The following is a 14973-nucleotide window of genomic DNA, read 5'->3' on the forward strand; positions in this document are numbered from 1 at the left end:
GTAATATCTCTGATTTTAAATCCAGAGATTCAGCCTGTTTCTCCACGTGGCCTAGATTGCAAGGCAATGCATAATTCACAGTCCTGTCATTGACAGCCAGTCCAGCTCATTTCTGATGTTTTTTTAAAATATGCTCAGATTCTGAGGGCAAAGCCAGAAAGTTGCTCTGATGATAGTTGAAGAGACTGCACTGAAAGAAAATAATTAAGAAAAAAGAAATTAAGATAAGTTTTCCAACAAGAATTTCACTCTGACATTTTCCTAAGTTGACATAGTGTTTAATTATCAATTTATCTTCCACTTCTGTGATGTAGCAGTGATGGCTCGTCAGCGCAGGCAAGCAAGGCACAGCCTAACCAAGAATTCCCAAAAGCTACATAATTGTGCATATTCTTTTTAAACTGATAAATGTACACAGATTTAAGGATAAATTGTGATTTGATTTAAATATCACAACTCACTCTCTCAGGAAGTAAACTGCAACACCAGAAGGTTCAAAGAATGTAGTGCAGTGTGAGGCTCAAATCTTGGTATAGTTAATAGTGCCTAACAAAGCCGCCTTGTTACCATGGCAATTTACCATGCCCAGGAGTCATTTTACAAGGGCCTTCTGTGGTAACTACAGCTTGGTGGGCCCACAGCAGGACTGTAGCAGTTAAGCCATGGCTCCAGGGGGTTTGCAGAAGATAAGGCCTGTGACTTGCTGGTCCCCTTCCTAATGGGGCGGGCCCTGTGTGTGTGCATGAGGAGCCAATAATGGTGGCTCCAGCTCCCAGGTCTACCTGCTGCTTCTTCACTATAAATACAGTAAGATTTGAATAGCTATTATGTCATATGATGAGTGGGCATGGAAATAACTATTTTGTGATTTCTGCCTCACTTGTCCAAAAAAAGTCATCAGCCGCCACTGCAAGGTTAGGAGTATTACTTATATAACCATAGCCCCTAGGAACCCTAGTTGTGGGTCAGGGTCCTGTCACATTAGGCACTATACAGACATGTGAATCTTTTGAAAATTATTCAGAATTCTGGTGGAAGATCCAGGGCTGCTCCTTGGGAAGAGCTGGAGGCCTGGGGATGGTCTTAATTTTTTTTAACCAAAAGCTGAATTGTTATTAAAAAGTTCTCAAAAACTAAAATATTTTGGTTTTGTTTTATTGTGAAAAAAAGTAAAAATTGCAAAAAGGCAAAAAAAATCAAAAGGGGGGGAAGGAATTGGCAGTTTTTGAATGTCTTTAATGACATCTAAGAAAGTAAAAGTCTAAGAACTTGTAAATGGAAATATGCAGTTATCAGAATTCATTTGAGCTAGAGCAATATTGGGTACCTTGTATCCAATTTCTTCCCTGCAGCGTTTGGATGGATAAGCTTATTGCCTGTAGGTTAATGTTTGTGATGCCGCCTTTGCCACAGGGCTGCACTGGGTGCAGCCCAGGAATAGGTGGTTCTAGCTTAGAGGTATAAGTTAATGGAGCTCTCCTAGAGCTGGAATGGACCTTGAAAGGTTATCAAGTCCCCCTGCCTCCACTAGCAGGACCAAGTACTGATTTTTGCCCCAGATCCCTAGAGTGGCCCCCTCAAGGATTGAGCTCACAACCCTGGGTTTAACAGGCCAATGCTCAAACCACTGAGCTATCCCTTCCTCCCCCCAGTATGTCCCTCAGCCCATGCTGCTTCCAGCAGCTCCCATTGACCTGGAGCAGTGAACCGCAGCCAGTGGGAGCTGCAATCAGCCGAACCTGCGGATGCGGCAGGTAAACAAACCAGCCCGGCCCGCCAGGGCCTTACCCTTCACAAGCAGCATCCTAAGTTTGGGAAACACTGATTTACATAACAGTCTGATGTCATTAATCATTTGCTGCTATCAAATAAAGTAATGCAGCAGAGATAACCAGTACCTGCTGATGGGCAGGGCAGGGAGGGGGCAGAGTGAGAGCAGCAGCTTCAGTAGCTGTTAACGAGCATGTTCAGTCTGTGTGAGCATGCTTAGTACAAGCCAAGCAGCACCTCTAGGGGGCATATGACCCTGTGTGCCCCCTCCCATGTAGGCTTGCGAGGTGTCCGGTTTTCAACCAGAATGCCCAGTCAAAAAGGGGCATTGCTGGCTCCAGTCAGCACTGCTGACTGGACCATTAAAAGTCCTGTCAATGGCACAGTGGGGCGGAGGCAGGCTTGCTGCCTGCTGTGGCTCCATGTGGCTCCCAGAAGCAGCGACACGTCCCTCCTCTATCTCCTATGTTGTCTCCACCCCAAGCACTGGCTCTGCAGCTCCCATTGGCTGGGAACCACAGCCAATGGGAGCTGTGGGGGCAGTGGCTGTGGACGGGGCAGTGCGTAGAGCCACCTGGCTGTGCCTCTGTGGAGGGGCCAGAGCAGGGACATGTCACTGCTTCCAGGAGCTGGTTCAGGTAAGCAGTGCCAGGAGCCTGCACCCCTGACCTCCCCTGACCCAGCCCTGATCCCCTCATCCCCAGAGCCTACATCCCCCATGCCCCAACTCCCTGCCTCAGCCCTGATCACCCTCCTGCACCCCAAACTCTTCATCCCCAGCCCCACCCTGGAGCCCCCAACCTGCTGATCCCCCTCCTTCACCCCAACCCCTCATCCCCAGAGTCTGCACCACTAGCCAGAGCCCTCAACCCAACCCGCAGCCCAGAGCCCCCTCCTGCACTCATCCCCATCCCAGAGCCTCATCCTGCACATCAAATCCCCTTATCCCAGCAAGTGAGTGAGGGTGGGGAGAGTGAGCAACAGAGGGAATGGGGATGGTGTGAGCAGGAGGTGGGGCCTCAGAGAACGGGCGAGGCAAGGGTGTTTGGTTTTGTGCAAGTAGAAGGTTGGCAACCCTACTCCCTTGTGTCACCTCTACCATGTGCTTTGGCTAATATGTTAATGGAAGTTGTAATTGCTAAAGATTATTGTATATTCTTGCATGATTTTAGCTATTGTTGGACTGAATCCTGCTTTCCTTATTCATTGACTTCAGGTTTGTTATATTGAATTTTTTTGTCTGTAAACAAGACTGGAAGCTTTAATGGGGAAAAATGGAATGAAATATTTGTGTCTCATTTAGTGGACAATTGCAGGTCAGACAGTGCTACCATTAGTAAACTGGGATGAGCACACATTAATTGATTCATCTTTAATGAGGGTTGAGCAGGGCAAATCCTGTCAGGTGCTGAACTGCAACTGTTTCTTTATGACAGTTTTACCTTCACTCTTTATGTTATTATTGCCATTATAGAGAGTGAAAAAGTGTGATGAGGTGTATAAAACATGCACTGCCAGGGAAAGGATTTGGGGGGCTGTGTCTGCTTAGGTAGCCCTACCCCACTGGCCCTGCTAATCATGCACTATAGCGATAGTGAAGAAGGCACGCTGGAGTATGCAAGGGAGGAAGCCCTGAGAAGGGAGTGATGAGACTGGCTCCTGAAATAGCAGGAGTAGCCCCCCCCCCAACAAACCTCTGCAGGGTGTCCGTGAACCCCAGGGCAAGTGTGATAGGGAGGGACTGATTTGGTTACTCAGCTATAAGGACTCCAACAAAGCTGGTACCCAGGCATCCCTGAAGTAACGTGGAGCCTTGGGATTTTTTTTGCTTTTTCTTGACCCCAGGAGGGGCTAGGTTTTTGCTGACCTGAACTTTTGCTCCCCCACCCGAAGCAAAATAAGCTGCACATGAGGGTGGGGCTGCTACCAGGACTAAGGCTGTGGCCTGTAGTAGGCCAGACCTATGGTGGAAGCTGGGTGTGGTCAGGGGTCCCAGCCCAACTCCAGAGGGGCCCCAGAGAGACTCTTTACACTGTCTATATGGCGTCTTCCTATCCTCACTTTTAAGGCTATTTTTTGTTTCTGTGATGGCATTCGTGCATTGTGACTACTTCTTAGATTATAGACACCATGCTATCTGTACTGTTACAGTACTAAGCCTGCCACTGGTGGACTCCTGATGGGCCACCAGCTAATGAGTTTTATGATTAATATACCATTTTGCTTCTCTAGTCTTACGTCATGCTTCCGGTGATGCTTGGCAGGTAATAAATCTCCTTCTGGTCTCTTTCTTCCCACAGTCTGGCTCTTTTTCCTATCCAGTAATCAATGACATTTTACATTATTTAAGAAATGGCTAAGTCTTGGCCAGAAAGAGTTTCCAATTTCTAGCTTTCAAGCAGGCTTCCATGATTCTGCTAGCTGACATTCTCAACCACAGCCAAGGCAAAGCTTTGGAAGAAGAACTCTCATATACTAGCTTTTCAGATAACATCCCTGTTTTGTTTTTTTCCTAAGGATGGGATTCTCTGTGTTGTCTACATTTATTTGAGACTCTAATCTTATAAGACACCACCATGGTGGTTGGGAGAAAAGAAAGAATGGAGAAATATACATATGGAAAAATATGTGTTGGAAAGTTAACTCCCATTTTCAAGGTCTTAATATTTCCAGTTGGTTTGGGAATTCCCACAGTTAGCTCTATTATGGGTAAATTACAAGTTTGTATTATGTAGTTCTCAAATTCCCGTAGCACCTGTTTTAAGGGCACACTGTTTTGCTGATGAATGACCCAAGCCTTAGATAGTGATTTGTCATTAATCATTATAAGCAATAGATCTAAGGAGTTATAAATTCAAAGTAAGTCTGTTTTACTAGTTCTGTATTTATTGAAGCTGAAATAGTCTGTTAATTTCATTACAAAGGGACATCTAGACAGGCTATTGTGACAGGCTCTTTGTCTAAGGGACATCTCAGGTCATATTCTGTCAGGATGGCCTTATGAAACAACTTTTTACCTCTGCAAGGAAACTGTGACAGAGCCTATTCTTAAGTTTATCCAGGTACTTGAACAAGCCTCATCACTGTTTTGTCTCAATACCTTAGTCTGACTCCATGTTGCATTTGTTCCAACACACTAACTGCTGCCAAAGCATCTGCCAGTCATTGAAATCTAGTCCTCTCATGCATTCCATGAATGGAATGGGAAAACTGTTTTGTGTGGTCATTATAGCCTGAAGCACTAGGAGAGCAGGATCAGCAATCAAGATTATTTCCCCAAGAGTCAAGTTGACGTTCTGTTTATTAAAAAGTACATTATTTTAAAATTTATCTAAGATACTGCAAGCAAGACAAATTATTAGCACAGTCTTTTCTCTAAAAGCTATGTTTTGTTAAAACTGCATCTTGGTTTTACAGGAAGAAATGCTGAGAAAAATCACCCACATGTTTTACTGAAATTCATATCCTTTCTATACCATTTTTCCAGGACAGTGCATAATTGCTCCTTGAGTAGTCCCAGTCTTCAAAGTTGTATATGATTTTTATGGTTTTCATATGCCCTTGGGAATCATACTGACTTGATCACAGTTCACAATTATTTTACATTTGCACTGTAGCAAACCACATAATTACATGACCAAAACTCCTATCTGGTCAACTTTGGTTTATGACTTTAACATATCACCAGCATGTTGAGTAGTCGGTGCACTTGGATGTGAGAGATTCCTCTTAGAAATGGAAATGTGAGGACAACAGACATAAGATTTGCTCAGGTTGATTCCACTTAATTTATAACTATAAAAGTCCAATGACTAGTGTGTATTTTAACAGCAGGCAGTTTAATTCACTATTGCTAATAGAAACTAACTTCTATAACTTTCACCAGGCATGCTTGGACACTCCTTGGGTTCACTGAGCACAGGTGAGACTTTTTTCTAATGTTCAGTTCCAGTTCACTGAAGCCACCCCCACCCTCACCCTCATCCTCACCCTCTTGTGGAAGAAAAACTCTGAAGGTTCCTCTCATTGTCCTTCCTCAGAATTCTTCTCTTTGAGAAGGCAGGATTTGAACCCCCTTCCTATTGAGTAAAGAGGCAAACAAACCACAAACCCTTCAATATTATCTTGAAGGTACTGGACCTTCTCTGCAGAGGCCATTTGCATGTGTTCCATCTCTGGGGATCCCTTTCTCCATTGACTTTCAGGCAGCATAGCCTCATTATACCCATATTGCCAGAGACTCCAGGACAGCCACTGCTCCACACCAGTTTAAAATGACTGGATCCTCAAGTATAGAATCTCTGCATAAAAAGTTGTACCAGCCTAGAACAATATTACCTAGTGTGTGGAATCTATAAGAGATCTGGAGGGAGGTCAACATATGTCCCTGCTGGGTACTTTCCTCCATGTGTGGATAGTGGATCCCCAAAAGGCAGCTAGCAGATCTTGGGAAGGTGGGGTAGTGGCCAATGACTAGAGCTGAATCAGACAGTAGAGAATTGAACCTGTGTCTTAATAGCCCAGGTGAGTTCCCTAACCACTAGCCTGTTAGCTCTTTCTGTGTTTTTTCATGAAAAATCTCAAAGGACTTGGTTTCATCTTCATGCAGAACAGAAACATGTCAAAATCTTGATTTTTTTGTGAAATAGAATTCTTGTTTTCTGTCCAGCCCTTCTGACCACCATCCCTCTGCGAGGAGTGGAGGATGTTTGAGCATTGAAGGTCTCCTCTCTGTGCAAATCTATAGAAACAATCTGGAACTCCATTTGTAACTCCTCTGAACACATGAAAGGATATTTGGCCACATGATTTTGGAGTACTTGATATGCCCAAATGATGAAATCGCCTGAGCTAACCCTCAGAACACCCCTCTAGGAACAAGGGATACAGTCTAGAGCAACTCTTTAATCATTTTTGTTGCTCTTTTCTGGACTTTCTCCATTTTGTCCACATCTTTCCTGAAATGTGGCACCTAGAACTGGAAACAGTACTCCAGCTGAGATCTAATCAGTGCGGAGTAAAGAGCAGAAGAATTACTTTTTGTGTCTTGCTTAATACAGCTCAGAATGATGTTTTCTTTTTTTGCAACGATGTTACACTGTTGACTCATATTTAGCTTGTAATCCATTATGACGCTCAGATTCCTTTCTGCAGTACTCCTTCCTAGACAGTCTCTTCCCATTTTGTAGGTGTGCAACTGATTGTTCCTTCCTAAGTAGAGTACTATGCTTTTGTCCTTATTGAATTTCATTCTATTTGCTTCTGATCGTTACTCCAGTTTGTCCAGATCATTTTGAATTTAAATGCTATCCTCCAAAGCACTTGCAACCTCTCCCAGCTTGATAGCATCTGCAAACTTTCTAAGTAGGGCCTTACCAAATTCATGGTCCATTTTGGTCAATTTCACAGCCACAGGATTTTAAAATTAGTCAATTTCACTTTTCAGAAGTTTACATATGAAATTTCAGGGTATTATAACCCTGGGGGTACTGATCCAAAACACTGTCAGCGTTTGGGGATTGCAAGCATATTGTACAGGGATCATGGGATTGCCACACTTGCTTCTGCCCTGCTGCTGGCAAGGGCACTGCCTTCAGATCCAGCCAGCCAGAGAGAAAGGCTGCTGGCTGGGCACCCAGTTCGAAAGCCAGCGCCACCACCACCAGTAGCTCAGAAATGTGAGTCACAGGATATGGGGTGTGTGTTGTAGGGGATGAGGATGGGTTGCCATAGGTCTGGTTTTGCTCAGCAGTCTCCCTCCACAGTGGGGATGGTGGTGTGATAGCTTGAGCTGTAGGTGGAGGATGATGGTGGTGAAAGCTCAAGCTGGAACCTCTCTGCACAAGGTGGTGGTGGTGACAGCTTGAGCTGCAGAGCGTCCTGCAGCCAGGGGAGATCTTGGAGGTGGGTCTGACCCACCCTGAGAGCGGGCCCCCTGTAGGGGAAAAGGAAGTCTCAATCCCTAGCAGGGATTAGCACCTGGAGCTGTGTCCAGGGTAGGAGCCCCCATCAGAGTGTCATATTTCATGGTCCCTGACATGTTTTTTCATGTTTTTCATGTTTTTGGTAGGGCCTATTAATAAGTGTATACTCTCTACGCCATTATCTAAATCATTGCTGAATATATTGAACAGTACCGGACCCTGATCCCTGCGAGACCCCGCACGCTATGCCCTTCAAACTTGGCTGTGAACTACTGATAACTACTCTTTGGGAATGTTTTCCAGTCAGTTATGCATCCACGTTATAGTAGTTCCATCTAGGTTGTATTACCTTTGCTTATGAGACGGTCATGAGAGAGTGTATCAAAAACCTTACTAAAGTCAAGATATACTACGTCTAACACCTGCCATCCACATGGCTTGTTACCCTGTTAAAGAGAGCTTTCGGGTTGGTTTGACATGATTTGTTCTTGACAACTCCATGCTGTTACTTATCATCTTATTATCTTCTAGGTGCTTGGAAATGGATTGCTTCATTATTTGTTCCATCATCTGTCTGGGTACTGAAATTAAGCTGACTGGTCTGTAATTCCCTGAGTTGTCCTTCTGCAGTTTATATACACTGCATGGGGCATGTGCTCAAGAAGTCAGAAGCTAAAGCTGTGGTAAAAGAATGTTAGGTTGAGAGAGTTTGGAAGGTTGACATGTGAATTCCAGCTTTCCTAGCTTTTAAAACTACTCTCCCCTCCCAGATCCAAGGCTTCACAGAGGGGATGATGTGATGATGCAATAGTGGGAAGGAGCTACAGATATGTTCCTTTCTCCCCTCCCATGCACCTTCTAGTGTGCAAAGGGGGGATTGCTTTTGTAGTGGGCTGTAGCATGAAGCAAATTATGCTAGTACTCACGACTGAGTTCAGCGGTCCCTTCTATCTATCCTTTTATGTTAGTGCACTATGAGAATCTATTACTGTGGTATCTATGTTCTTTCCAAGTAAAGAAAACTATTTTTACCCTTTACTTAGCAACATGGACAATAGGTTCCAGTAACAATGGAATAAGTTGACTGCATGGCATTTTGCAAGATAAATTCCTCACCATAGTCTGCTTCTTTTTGCACTGTCGCTTGCAAAACCTTCAAAGTTATTGTCTCATCCACTGCTGCTGGTACCACTGTACACACTTGAGCTATGGATCAGTGGGTACACTCTGTACCTTTGCATGCCAAGATGAGTAAAATCAATTTCAGTCTTGAAGAGATTAAACTAGTGTTGCAGAAGATCAGTGCATACTTCCAAGTGCTCTAGGGCACTGGAGTCTTGATGAGGATTCAACAAAACATGACATAAGTATGGAACAAAATTTTCTATTCTAATGCTAGGTATACTTTAAGAAAATCAAAACACTCTAAAGGAAGAGAAAAATGTTCCATTACTTTCACTGCAGTAAATACTAGAGCCCTTGTACATTAGTCACATTAAATACTGTATGTTATAATACTACTATAAATTATAACTGTTACATTATCGCATAATAAAAGCTGTAAGTACATTAAGAAAGGGAGAGGTAAAAACAACAGGTGTGTTGTTGAAGGAAAGCCAGTATGTGTCTGAAGTATTGCTGAGGTTGTTTAATGGAAGTTCACCTGTAAGAATTATTTTGGTTGTTACTTATCTAAGTAGAGATCATTTAGAAAGAAATATAACTTTGTTTTATTGCTTCTTAATTCTTTTTACCTTTATAAAAGTTGTGTGTGATTACAGAACCTGAAGAAGGAAACACAAAAGGGTGTCTTTTTTCTTCTTTAAAAATCCTCATTTCATTTTATATATATATATATAAATAAAAAATACACACCATACATTTAAAGGTATGAGTAATGACTGTTTTTATTTTTCATGTTTTTGCTGGAGAGCTCTTTGGATGACCTAGAGATGCAGATTTTGAGCTTTCTTAGCCATTATTTGAAGGGGGGAAAAGGCTGAATCATTTACAAAGAGAACTTTTTTACCAAGTGCTTGAATGAAGAAAAAAACCTGTTTAAAATGTTAATTGTCTGCATAAAAGCCCCCCACTGCTTCTCACATGGTTCATCAGAATTAATTTACAGAGCTTCTCTGATGTCATAAGCCATTTCTCTAGCCATGCAATTAGATAAACAGAGACAGAGAAGAATTCAATTTCTAAATCAAACAAGCAGGGTGGGGGATGGAAATTTCAAGTTATTTTATTAACCAAATCAAAAAAGACCTTGTATCTTGCAAGGAGCAGCACATGGGCAGCCCCTTGTGCCCACAAACTTCCCTTCTGGAAAAAATGCACAGAGAACTCATTGCAGGATCATCGCCAAAGCCAGGAAAAGAGAGAAGGGGAGAGTCAGAAAGCTAGACTTGTCCAGGGGCTTATTTACTCATGCATTCGAGCTTTCAGCAAATTCTATAAAGTTTTGCAGGAATGATTTTCCTACCTTTCACTTTCTTCACATATTGAGTATTAGATATTTGTGGAGGACCAGACAAAACTTGCTTAGTCATGCCAGTTTCCTGTCTGCCCTGTTTGGAAAGAAAAAGGCTGCCAAGTGTCTTGTCACATGCTAAGAACTCTTTTCTGAATATCAATTTTGCTCAACTGGCTGGAAAAAAATCAGATATAAGTAAAGCTGATGTAAGAAAATCCTATATAGAAGTAACAAGTTTTTCATAAACCTGACCTTTACTGAAAGATGGAAATACACTAGTAGTTTTGAACTGTTTGCTTGTGGGAAAAAAAGATACACTTTGGATTTTTATTCTTTTTAAAAAAGTTGTGATCTAAACAGTTACAGGTTTTCCTTAATGCACACCATCGTTTATAATGATATATGGACAAAACAAACAGTCAGTATTTAATCTTTGGCACTATTTACATAATGAACTAATAAATTAAACAATTAGTCTGCATGCCTACTTTTAGATCCTTAGCAGCTAGTGCTTTTAAAGAAGGTCAAACATTTCAAAAGGATTAACTTTCAAAAATATATAGCAAGAAAACAAATTGAATCTTTTATAATGGAGATAAAACCCTCACAGATCCTATAAAGCCACAAAGTCTGAGTCTGAGATGACGACAGGCCGTTAATACCCTTATAAATTTCAGGTGCAGTCTCTACAGTTGTATAGTACACACTGTCCCATAGCTAGGATCAGCACTCTGGACTCCACATTTTATCCAATTCTTTATATACTCAGGACTACAATGTTACTTTTCCACATCATAATTCCTGGAAACTGTCTTGGCCCCTGATCTTGCAATGAGCTCTCCATGGACAGACCCCGGACACTTTTAGCTTCAATGTGGCTCGAAGAAGATATCAATGTCTGCCTATGCAGAGCTCATTGCAGGATCCAGACCATATTATGGAAATGGATGTCTCTGGACAAGTTAGAAGAGCAGGTGCTTTGGGGATATCTACAGGCCCCGATTTATATACCTGTATGTCCTTTATAGAAAGCAAAGATGACCAGTTTGCTTTTGTATGTTGTGAATAATTCATTCTGTAGGTAACAGTTACCCCTACATTTTTAAATATTGTATCCTTTTTCTTTGGTTCGTCATAAATCAGAGTACCTATGACTGAAATCATTAGCTGTCTCTCACTTAGGCTAAGTATATTGGGGAGGGAGGAGTGGAGAGGTGTTAAGCCCTGTAAGTTTAAATTGTGCAAGATGCCTTGCTAATTGCGATGCTAAATATAAGAACCATCTCTCCTGATTCTCAGCTTCTGTGTGGTATACGCGATTCCTTTCAGCAGTTTTTCAGTCAAATGCAAATTGCGGAATATCACTGCCATCATTGTAGCTTATATTGGCAACTGGGGGTATGTCTACACAGTAAAGACAAACTTACAGCTGGCCCATGCCAGCCAACTTGAGCTTGTGGGGCTTGGGCTGTGGCACTGTTTCATTGCTGTGTAGACCTCAGGGTCCTAGAGCCCGAGCTCCACCTGAGCCCAGAAGCCTACACAGAATGAAATAGCCCCACAGCCTGAATCCTGTGAGACCAAGTTGACTGGCATGGGCCAGCTGTGGGGTTTTCTTTGCTGTGTAGACATACACTATTGCTTTATTGACTTCCACGTAACAAATCTGAAGCCATCTTTGGAGTAGTTGCTATGGTGCACAGCAGAGCCACTTGGAACTTCACAGTGACAGGAGGCACAGAACACGGATCCTCCCTTTCCAGTCCTGCAAGGACTGACCAGTTTGCTCAAAGGTCCACACCCCTGAATCATGTAGTTATACCAACATAAGCTGGGTCGTCACAACCAACTTAAGTTTAACTGAGGAAACAAATTGGCAAAAGAGAAAAAGAGGTACATAATAGCTGGCCAGCCTCAGAAACAGGCCAAAGTAGGAAAATCAAGTAGCGTGAGATCAGATACCCTCACTACTTTTAGTTATTCTGTGGGAGGTGGTTCCAGTTATCCTTTTTGCCTTTTGTCACCAATCAACCTTATGCTCCTCTACTGCCTTGCTTTATTTAAACAAAAAGATATAAACAACAAACGTCACCTTTCTTCTGAGATTCTTATGTCAGGGACCCCTAAAAACTAAAAAACCTAATTACTAATCTAAAACACAAATTTCTCCACTGGCCAATTTTTCTTTTCTTCATCTGCTGGGACTTGATCCGATAAAATGAATATGTATGTGTTACAGAATAAAAAGTTGGCTAACTTCAGGGCCAGCTTTAAGCTGATTCCCCCGATTCCCTGGACTTGGGCCCCGCGCCTAAGAGGGCCCCACATCTTAGGTGCATTTTTAATTTTTTAATTTTTTTTACTCACTCGGCAGTGGTCTGGGTCTTTGGCAGCACTTCGGCTGTGTGGCGATAGGGGGGTCCTTCACTTGTGCCGGGTCTTCGGTGGCATTTCGGTGGCGGGGGTTCAGCGGAAGACCTGGAGCAAGAGAAGGCTCCTCCACTGCCAAAGTGCTGCTAAAGACCCGGACTGCTGCTGGGTATTCGAATCGGACCCCACAGTTCCTAAAGCTGGCCCTGGCTAATTTAAATGGCTCCATGCGAGCTCCACTCCCCTAATTCTTTATATCAGAATTCTGGGTTCAAATCACAACCTGTTTCTGTGGCCTGATCCAAGTAAGCATTTTGGGCAGGGGAGCAGAAATCCATGTGTAAATTGCTCTTGACTTGCCTGTGTTGCAGTGTCTAATAATGATAATCCATAAGAACTTTGAAAAGATGTCTATTGACTGATCTAATTGCTACAGAATCTGTTAGTCGGAGTCTGCCCTTTAAAAGTTGATTGAAATCGTTGAATGCAATAAAAGCTGGATCAAATACAGCGCATAGCTGACTAATTGATCTACAGCACTGAATTCAAAATCTTAATCGGAGCCTCTAAGAAATGCTGTGTAAAAATAAAGAAAGATTCTTAATACATTTTGTCATAAGATCCTCCTTATGTTCTTTGAATGAATTCCACTGTGAAAATGCCTTTTCAGAGATTGCCTACCAGCAAAGGCTTTGTGAACTTTAATGTCCCCCTTTCTCCTTTTCTGTTCTCTGTAATATATTTTACATTATTTTTTTCCTTTTTTTCCTATAGGAAAATTCTCTTAGGGACAACATCTTTGCTTTGTCTTTCTTTGGGCACATCTGCACTGTCAAAAAAAGAGACTTGGCGTTGTGATTTTCCAAAAAGGAAAGAAAAGCAGCACAAAGCCAGATGCTGTAGCTATAACATTTGCAAAGGCATTCTAAACACCAGGTGTACCATATAAATACCCAGTTTCTTTTTGTATCCTAAGACACTGGTATCGTTTGGTTGAAGCACCTGGTCATTCCTACCCATGCTTTTCATAGACAGTATTTGTTAAAATCAAGTATGCAACATGGCTTATTTATGTGCTGTGAGCAGGAAGTGCCACAATAGCCTTATTGTGTACGCTAATGGAAGCAATAAAGATAGGCACAACTGTTAACCTACAATTATCTTCACACCTAGTCTAATTTCAGCAGGTTTCTACTCTTTTGACTTTGAGTTGCTGAAGAAACATGCTTTTTATAGTCCTTCATGCTGTTGCAGCAAAAAACCCCAACACCTCAAACCACAGGCTACAAATGCAAGTGCTCCTCATGAAACTGAGAGCAAGAAGTGAAGCAACCAAGGTGGAACAATTTACTTTTGTTTCTAATACGTATATTAATGTTTTTAGAAAAGACCTATCAACTCAAATAATGAGTTTTTTGGTATTCCTAATTCTGTGATACTTGGGTTACTGAACCATTCATATTTCCTCACCATGATCCTGTACCTTCAACCTGCCAGCAACCATCTAACTTTCCAACCAGTGGATGTTACTCATTCAGCATCAGATCCTGCAAGAGACTATGTGGGCATATCCCTGTGCCTGTACATGGCCCTACTGAATTCAGTGGGGTTATGAGTGGGTGTGGGATTTATCTGCCCAGAGTTTCTTCCGGGATCAGTAACTAAGGCCCAGACAATTAATTTCAAGAGGATTTAGGTGCCTAAATACCTTTGATGATCTGGGTCTAAGTGAACAGAGAATCATTATTAATGTCTTCGCATAAGTGCAAGCAAGTTTCTTGACCTTTTGCTTTAGCAGATGTTTTAATATGGTTTCTGGCCTAGGAGACCATGGTTTCAAACTAAGTATAAAAGTAAGCAGAACAAAACCACCCTAGACACACTTAGCTTCAGAATGATGTCAGATAGAAGGAGTAGGACCAGAGTGTCCACCGTCTTGTAAAAGTAGATTCTACTAAAGTACAAACATTCTATATAGTTGAAAGGACCTGCATCCACCCATCACTTTTCAGAGCAAGGGAACGAGATTCTGAAAAGCAATTGCTTTGTTGCAGAGCCTTAGAGATTACCCCCCTCCTTTCCCCTCTATTAAAAAGGGATGATCATGATGTTTGACATACTGACTACAGTATTTGGAAGACATTAAGAAATTTAGGCAATCTAAGAGCAGGTTGTCATATGGAGCAAGCTGGCAAATCCAATCAGAGAAATCACTAGCATAAATTGGATCACTGGGGTACATTTTTGAAAAAGACTAGAAAATAATGAAATTTCAGGGTAAAGATGATGGGTTAACATTTCTCTGGTATTGTCTGTAGTTATGTGGGCAGGCATTGATGGACTTTGAATGCTCCTTGCTTTTTATAATGTTGTTTTACTGTGGTAACAATGGTTTTGGGCTTTGTTTCTGTTTGTTTAATGAAGACACTAAGA

Source organism: Gopherus flavomarginatus, chromosome 8 (assembly GCF_025201925.1).
Source record: "Gopherus flavomarginatus isolate rGopFla2 chromosome 8, rGopFla2.mat.asm, whole genome shotgun sequence".
Lineage (NCBI taxonomy): Eukaryota > Metazoa > Chordata > Testudines > Testudinidae > Gopherus > Gopherus flavomarginatus.